The sequence below is a fragment of the Ambystoma mexicanum genome, chromosome 9 (assembly GCF_040938575.1).
Source record: "Ambystoma mexicanum isolate Mex_15411 chromosome 9, UKY_AmexF1_1, whole genome shotgun sequence".
NCBI classification, from domain to species: domain Eukaryota; kingdom Metazoa; phylum Chordata; class Amphibia; order Caudata; family Ambystomatidae; genus Ambystoma; species Ambystoma mexicanum.
The window spans coordinates 985,149,421-985,158,213 of record NC_090931.1 but is presented as its reverse complement, the minus strand read 5'-3'; positions in this window follow the sequence as shown (position 1 = coordinate 985,158,213).

Here is an 8,793-nt window from a genome sequence, read left to right as displayed (position 1 = left end):
TGATATGTCAAAAGTAAAGTGCACCATAATAAGGTGCTTATTTAAAAGGAAAGCGGAAACAGGGCCGTTGTATTGGTCCGTACCGCTAATGCACATGTTAAATGCCTGGGGCCGCGAGTGAGTGAAGGGGATCACTCAAAAGGAGAACCGGCAGTCAACTTGTGTACTATTTAGTGGAAAATCAGAATTATACAATCTCACAATCATCAAAAACACACAAAAGCTAACCATGGGGTGCCGTGCGTCAACTACTGAAGTGTCAAGGCACTAAAATGCATGCAATAGGCCTGGCACTGGTTGTAAATAGTAGTTTCGATGGTAAGGCGCATCTAACTTTGTTGCAGTTGATGCCCATCTTCATCAGGACGAAGCACTCCCTTAAGGATCATGGTTCCTTGATGTTTCATCTGTGCCTTTGTTGCAAAAATACTAAAACTCACAATAAGAGCTTGCACACTAGAGGCAATAATCACACCTAAAACAAATACATCAAAGAAAAAAAAGAAGAAAGAAACACAGAACAATCAATAACAAGTTAAAAAAATGGCGATCTGTGGGTGTCAAACGGGGGAACGTCTATCATTATCTTAAAGTTCAGGTAAGTCTTGAGACATAAGTAGGGTGAAATGGTAATTACCGTTATCTCAACTCAAAAAGGCTGGTCCCAGCGTCCTGTGAATGAATCCAGGAATATATATATATATATATATATGAGCCGTGCGAAAGCTAGATCACAATGGATTAGATCTGCAGAAAGCGAGGACAACCACAATTAATGATGTGACCATAAACAACATAGTCAGAAATTTCTAAATTGTGAAGCAGAAGTAACCAAAGGGCTACCAATCGCAAAAATCTGGTTAACATCAGGGCACTAAGGCATTCAGTGAAATACCGGCCACCAAGGGCCAAATTAGTGCTAAAATACAATACATTGAACTAAACTATTGCTGCATAACATCTCACCTATATACGGTTACTAAAAACTCCCAAGAATGGAACTCCTCCATCATTAAGCCAAGGACAATGCGATCGCTGCTGCAATTATTAGATAGCTACCGATAGTCAAGGCTTGCCAAAGAAGCTCTGACATTATTTTCTTGTTGCAGAGGGCTGCACCGTTGGAGCAACTGCATGAAGTAAAGCAAAACAAAAATGTAAATATGAATAAAGCAATGTGCTTTATTAAAGTAGAAAAAACACCATATCACCATATCACTTGCATATGCGGGCAGTCTTCAATTACCAGAAAGGAGGGTTTCCTGTGAATGATCGATAAATGACTTAAACTGTGTCTATCTAATAGTTAATACATACTTGTGATCAAATTTAGATGTTACATGCTCTGTTCATCCTAGGTCTCCTAGAAAAACGAAAATAAGCAATGGAAATGGAAATAAGGAAACAGATCGTATTCGTTTCTAAAAGGTATAGCAGGGGCAATCCAGCTAGCCATTCATTCCTATGTAAAGGGAATGGAAGATATCCATCCGGGGCGTACAAAAGCACGGCTTGCAATGCACCAACTCAAGCATAAATGCGACGCAAGCACGCAAGACAACCATCCGTTCTCAAACGAAATACCCATCCAAAAGGGTTGTCAACACGACCTGAAGTGCCAAACGCTCCGATGTGAAGCGCGTACTGACGCATTAGAATGCCCCCGGCTTACCTTCCATAGAGTCCACCTCGCCACGGCAAGAAAAAACAGGAAATGACGGACCTAATGTCACGTCGGTGTGCCAGACATAAATATGCACACTGGACGTAGGGCGTGCTGCATCACACACATGGCTAAAAAACCTAGAATGCTCTACCTACATGAAGCGGCACTAAATGGCAATCCAGGCGTCTTAATGGAATAGAAAACAATAAGATTGCGGTTACAGTCCGCCCATTATGTTCATGGCTTCTGCCCACAATTAAATCGCTGACTTTACCGAGCAATTGACTATAGTATTTATTTGTATTTATTTAGATGTATATAGCGCTTTAAGCCAAAGTGCTTTACATGAGGAACAAGTAATTACAACAAGCAATACATAACATTGAATCAAACCAGAAAACAGTACAGGGAACAATTTACATTAATGGTGAGGTTAAGTGCATAAGGAGGGGGACTGAGGTGAGAGAGGAGGGTTAGAAGGTGAAGGAGGGGGAGGATCCAATGGAGAAGAGGAAGCTGAAACATTCTAGAGGGGTGAATGGAAGAGGTAGGATTTTAGAGAGGTGAGAAATGAGGGGTAGGTGGTAGTAGAGCGGACTGGGAGAGGAAGGCGGTTCCAATGGAAAGGAGCAAGAAGTTGGAAGGAGCGGAAGCGGGAAGGGGCACAGGGTGGAGGAGGAGGAGAGAGAAGGAAGAGATCTGCAGAACAGAGAGAACGAGAAGGGGTGTAGAAAGTGAGAAGGGAGGATAGATAGGGAGGGGCAAGACAATAGAAGGCTTTGAAGACTAGACAGAGGAAGTTAACTTTAAGTTGGGAGTGAAAAGGGAGCCATGCTAGTGAGTCAAGGGAAGAGGAGAGGGAGTCGAGAGGTGAGAGAAGGCAGAGGGAGCGGATAGCAGAGTAGTAGATAGATTTGAGGGGTGAGAGGTGTGAGGAGGGGAGTCCAAAGAAGAGAGTGGAGCAGTAGAAGAGTCTGGAGAAGATAAGCGAGGAGATTAGGAGTTTAGTAGCATGATGGAGGGTTAGGAGAGGACAAATTTTACGGATATTGTAGAGGTGGAAGCGGCAAGATCTGGCAGTGAGAGAAATGTGGTGAGAAAGGGAGATGTGGGGGTCGATGTGGAGGCCAAGGTTGCGGGCATGAGGGGAGAGGGGGAGTTGGGAGGGAAGAAAGGGAATGAAGGGAGGAGGAGAGGGAGGAGGAAGAGTGTTGGCAGGGAAGAAGAGGAGCTCTGTTTTATCTGAGTGAGAAAGGAAGTGAGAGGACATCCAAGATTTAATGGCGGAGAGGCAAGAAGAGAGCTTAAGGTGGATGTCAGGTGTGAAGGAGGAGAAGGAAAGGAAGAGCTGGGTATCATCGGCATAGAAATGGTGTGATACACCAAAGGAGGAGATAATGGGAGAAAGGAAGGAAGTATAGAGTGAGAAGAGAAAGGGGCCAAGGACAGAACCTTGGGGAACACGGTGGTTGAGAGAAAAGATAGGTGAGGAGTGGCCACCCCAGGAGACTGAAAATGTGCGATTAGAGAGATAGGAGGAGAACCAGTCGAGGATGGAGTCTTTACGGCTTTGAGGATTTTTTTACTTAGTTAAAAACGTCACTGGAATAGGTAAGTTCTAATACATGTTAGAACCTGCCCTAATATCATCAGGAAAACACAATGGTCATTTAGGATCTGCTATAAAATTGAAACCCAAGAAGCTGGTTCCAATGGAATTTACCCACCTTAATAGGTTATGAGGATATGCAACAATAAATGCCGTCCATAACAATACAAGAAAATATAAAATAGAGAAATATAGAAAAGAGAAAAATATGAGAGAGATATAAAAAGAAGAGAAAAGAAAGAAACAAAAAAACGTATGCGCTAGCTGACATCAACCAAATCAGAAATAAAAGAGTTTATGAGTAACTGTGATCACCTAGATAATGTGGGCCACTATCACAATGAATATAATTGTAACGTAGCCAAAGCTGAAAACTTTTAAAAATAAAGAAAAATCACTTGGACTGTAGAATATAAGAAAAAATGGAGTTATCAGAGATACCTATAAGAGACTATTGAAGACCGAGTGCTATTCATCCTGGGCATTTAAACCAACCGTATGCCTCTGGGTGTTACAGATCCACCAGTGTTCACATGTAGCAAGTCTATTAGCAACATCATATTGATCCGGCCCTCCTACACGTTCAAGGGCCCACCACCGGAGATCATCACAACTGTGATTGTGTTCTATAAAGTGGGCGACTAAAGGCGAAGAAAGATTGCAAGTCCTGATCCTGGACTTGTGTTCAGTCATCCTGAGTTTATATATAAAAAGAAGAGAAAAGAAAGAAACAAAAAACCGTATGTGCTAGCTGGCATCAACCAAATCAGAAATAAGAGCTTATGGGTAACTGTGATGCGCCCAGATAATGTGTGCCACTATCACAATGAATATAATTGTAACATAGCCAAAGCTGAAAACTTTTCAAAATAAAGAAAAATCACTTGGACTGTAGAATTGTAACGCTCACCTGATTCCCGCAGAGGCGCCGGTCTTGACTGGGTGAATGCCGTATCTTCAAAGGTGATGTGTAACACACGGTTGGCTCTTTGGGCTGGACCTCTGTGCACTGTATGTCTGACTCGAAGAGTAAGATGTCTGCAGATAGAAAATATGGGATTAATGAACTGGGGTTATTGGGTGCCTCTCTCCTCTTCCCTTTCTCTTCTCCTGTAGAACCCCAAAGGTTAACGCCCTCACCTTAGGTAAGTGAACGCCGAGCTCTCCATCTGCCACGGGGCAGGGTGCCGTAACCAGTTTCTTCACTGGATAAGGGTGCAGGCCTCTTGACCTCAGAGGACTGCTGTCCGTCGTTAACTGCACGAACGGTAAGTTCTGGGCACTTCAAATGTCTTAAAAGTCTTTTGTAATGATATCTCTTGTTTTGCAGGGTTCCGGCGATGGCGGATGGCGGGCTGATGAGAGTTGAGGATCGAACCCGCGTGAGGAATAGAAGCGCCTGGAAGCACGTAAGTAAGCGCTTGTAGCCTGCTTCACGATGCGCACTAACTGTCCCTTTTATCTTGCAGGTACAAGTTCGGAGCTTTAGAGAAGCTGAAGGGTGCTGGAATACCCACTGGATTCGGCATGGGAATTAGTAATGGCACGTGAGTAATAAAGTTGCCCAATGTCTTTAAACGCACCTTCTTTTGTCTTTCAGATGCGGGATGCAGCGCCGAAGGCCTCCGGAGCGTGCGAAGAGCTGGTAAGCTTTTGTCTTTCAGATGCCGGAATGCAGTGCGAAGACCTCCGGAGCATGCGAAGAGTAGGTAAGCCTTTGTCTTTCAGATGCCGGAATGCAGCGCGAGGCGTTGGTGACAGCCGATGGACCAGGTAAGAGATGTGCTGCCACTGAAGACCGTAGTGCTAACCTGTTCTTTCTTTGTCTTTACAGGTGCTGCTGAAGACTGGATTCCAGGATGGTAAGCCTTTGTTCCCTTATGCCCAGGATCAGAAGCAGAAGACACGATGAGCGTTCTGCTGCAGAGAATGCAGAATAACACAAAGCAAGATTCATCCATCGGGTGTGGTTTAAATAGCCTCCTGTAGTGCTTAGGCATCTCCTTCCACAGCCACAAGAGTTCCAGTATTCTGAACCTAGGGAGTGGCTCCTGCCCCACCCAACAGGAAAAGTAGTCCCAAACAGAAGAGGATCAGGGGTTCAACTGGCAGGTAAGTAAGCAGCATGGTCTGCTGCAGGTAAGTCCACCCAAGCATTATGAGCCCGGCGCTTCCAGCGCTGGGACTGGGCATCTTTATGAGCCTGGTGCCACTGGCGCCAGGACAGGGTCCAACAGGTCCCAATTGGGACTGGCTGGCACTCGGAACCGGGGTTATGGGTCTGCTTCCAAGGGAGTCGGGCAAGTCCTGATCTTTTGGAAGCAGAGATCATGACAAGAATATAAGAAAACATTGAGTTATCAGGGATAACTATAAGAGACTATTGAAGACCGAGTACCTATAAGGGACTATTGAAGACCGATTGCCATTCATCCTGGGCATTTAAACCAACTGTATGGCTCTGGGTGTTATAGATCCACCAGTGTTCACGTGTAGCATGTCTATTAGCAACAGCATATTGATCCGGCCCTCCTGTTTTGCCTATACATCTAGACGTATAAAACTCAGGATGACTAAACACAAGTCCAGGATCAGGACTTGCAATCTTTCTTCGCCTTTAGTCGCCCACTTTATAGAACACAATCACAGTTGTGATGATCTCCGGTGGTGGGCCCTTGAACGTGTAGGAGGGCCGGATCAATATGATGTTGCTAATAGACTTGCTACATGTGAACACTGGTGGATCTGTAACACCCAGAGGCATACGGTTGGTTTAAATGCCCAGGATGAATAGCACTCGGTCTTCAATAGTCTCTTATAGGTATCTCTGATAACTCCATTTTTTCTTATATTCTACAGTCCAAGTGATTTTTCTTTATTTTTAAAAGTTTTCAGCTTTGGCTACGTTACAATTATATTCATTGTGATAGTGGCCCACATTATCTAGGTGATCACAGTTACTCATAAACTCTTTTATTTCTGATTTGGTTGATGTCAGCTAGCGCATACGTTTTTTTGTTTCTTTCTTTTCTCTTCTTTTTATATCTCTCTCATATTTTTCTCTTTTCTATATTTCTCTATTTTATATTTTCTTGTATTGTTATGGACGGCATTTATTGTTGCATATCCTTATTACCTATTAAGGTGGGTAAATTCCATTGGAACCAGCTTCTTGGGTTTCAATTTTATAGCAGATCCTAAGTGACCATTGCGTTTTCCTGATGATATTAGGGCAGGTCCTAACATGTATTAGAACTTACCTATTTCAGTGACTTGTTTCACTATAGCCAATTACTCGGCAAAGTCAGCTATTTAATTGTGGGCAGAAGCCATGAACATAATGGGCGGACTGTAACCGCAATCTTATTGTTTTCTAGTCCATTAAGGCGCCTTGATTGCCATTTAGTGCCGCTTTACGTAGGTAGAGCGTTCTAGGTTTTTTGGCCATGCGTGTGATCCAGCACGCCCTATGTCCAGTGTGCATATTTATGTCCGGCACACCACCGTGATGTTAGGTCCGTCATTTCCTGTTTTTTCTTGCCGTGGCGAGGTGGACTCTATGGAAGGTAAGCTGGGGGCATTCTAATGCATCAGTACGCGCTTCACATCAGAGCGTTTGGCACTTCAGGTCGCGTTGACGACCGTTTTGGATGGGTATTTCGTTTGGGAACGGATGGCTGTCTTGCGTGCTTGCTTCACATTTATGCCTGAGTTGGTGCATTGCAAGTCGCGCTTTTGTCCGCCCAGATGGGTATTTTCCATTCCCTTTACATAGGAATGGATGGCTGGCTGGATTTCCCGTGCTATACCTTTTAGAAACGAATACGATCTCTGTTTCCTTATTTCCATTTCCATTGCTTATTTTCGTTTTTCATCTTTAATCATTGCAAGCTTGGTATAATGGTTATTCTAGGAGACCCAGGCTGAACAGAGCATGTAAAATCTAAATTTGATCACGAGTATGTATTAACTAGAGGTAGACACGGTTTAAGTCATTTATCGATCATTCACAGGAAACCCTCCTTTCTGGTAATTGAAGACTGCCCGCATATGCAAGTGATATGGTGATATGGTGTTTTTTCTACTTTAATAAAGCACATTGCTTTATTATTATTTATATTTTTGTTTTGCTTTACTTCATGCAGTTGCTCCAACGGTGCAGCCCTCTGCAACAAGAAAATAATGTCAGAGCTTCTTTGGCAAGCCTTGACTATCGGTAGCTATCTAATAATTGCAGCAGCGATCGCATTGTCCTTGGCTTAAAGATGGAGGAGTTCCATTCTTGGGAGTTTTTAGTAACCGTATATAGGTGAGATGTTATGCAGCAATAGTTTAGTTCAATGTATTGTATTTTAGCACTAATTTGGCCCTTGGTGGCCGGCATTTCACTGAATGCCTTAGTGCCCTGATGTTTACCGGATCTTTGGGATTGGTAGCCCTTTGGTTTCTTCTGCTTCACAATTTAGACATTTCTGACTATGTTATTTATGGTCACATCATTAATTGTGGTTGTCCTCGCTTTCTGCAGATCTAATCCATTGTGATCTAGCTTTCGCACGGCTCATATATATATATATATATATATATATATTCCTGGAGTCATTCACAGGACGCTGGGACCAGCCTTTTTGGGTTGAGATAACGGTAATTACCATTTCTCCCTACTTATGTCTCAAGATTTACCTGAACTTTAAGATAATGATAGAAGTTCCCCTGTTTCACACCCCCAGATCACCATTTTTTTAAACTTGTTATTGATAGTTCTGGGTTTCTTTCTTCTTTTTTTCTTTGATGTATTTGTTTTAGGTGTGATTATTGCCTCTAATGTGCAAGCTCTTATTGTGAGTTTTAGTATTTTTGCAACAAAGGCACAGATGAAACATCAAGGAACCATGATCCTTAAGGGAGTGCTTCGTCCTGATGAAGATGGGCATCAACTGCAACAAAGTTAGATGCGCCTTACCATCGAAACTACTATTTACAACCAGTGCCAGGCCTATTGCATGCATGTTAGTGCCTTGACACCTCAGTAGTGGACGCACAGCACCCCATGGTTAGCTTTTGTGTGTTTTTGATGATTTTGAGATTGTATAATTCCGATTTTCCACTAAATAGTTCACAAGTTGACTGCCGGTTCTCCTTTTGAGTGATCCCCTTCACTCACTCGGGGTCCCAGGCATTTAACCTGTGCATTAGCGGTACAGACCAATACAACGGCCCTGTCGCCGCTTTCCTTTTAAATAAGCACCTTATTATGATACACTTTACTTTAGACATATCAGGTTTATATTAAATATGAGCTCATGATGATTTAATATGTATTTTAACATTGATATAAAAAATTAAATACATTTAGTTTTTTTACAATGAATTTTGGTCTTGTTTATGGTTGATCTGTGGTGTGGATCTGGGGGCTCTTTTCTTTTTCATTTCCTGTCGGTTATATCTTGTTGACCAAATATTGTTGTATTCCGCTGACACGAAACCTGTTTGAATATTTCTTGTTGCTCCCGCTCTG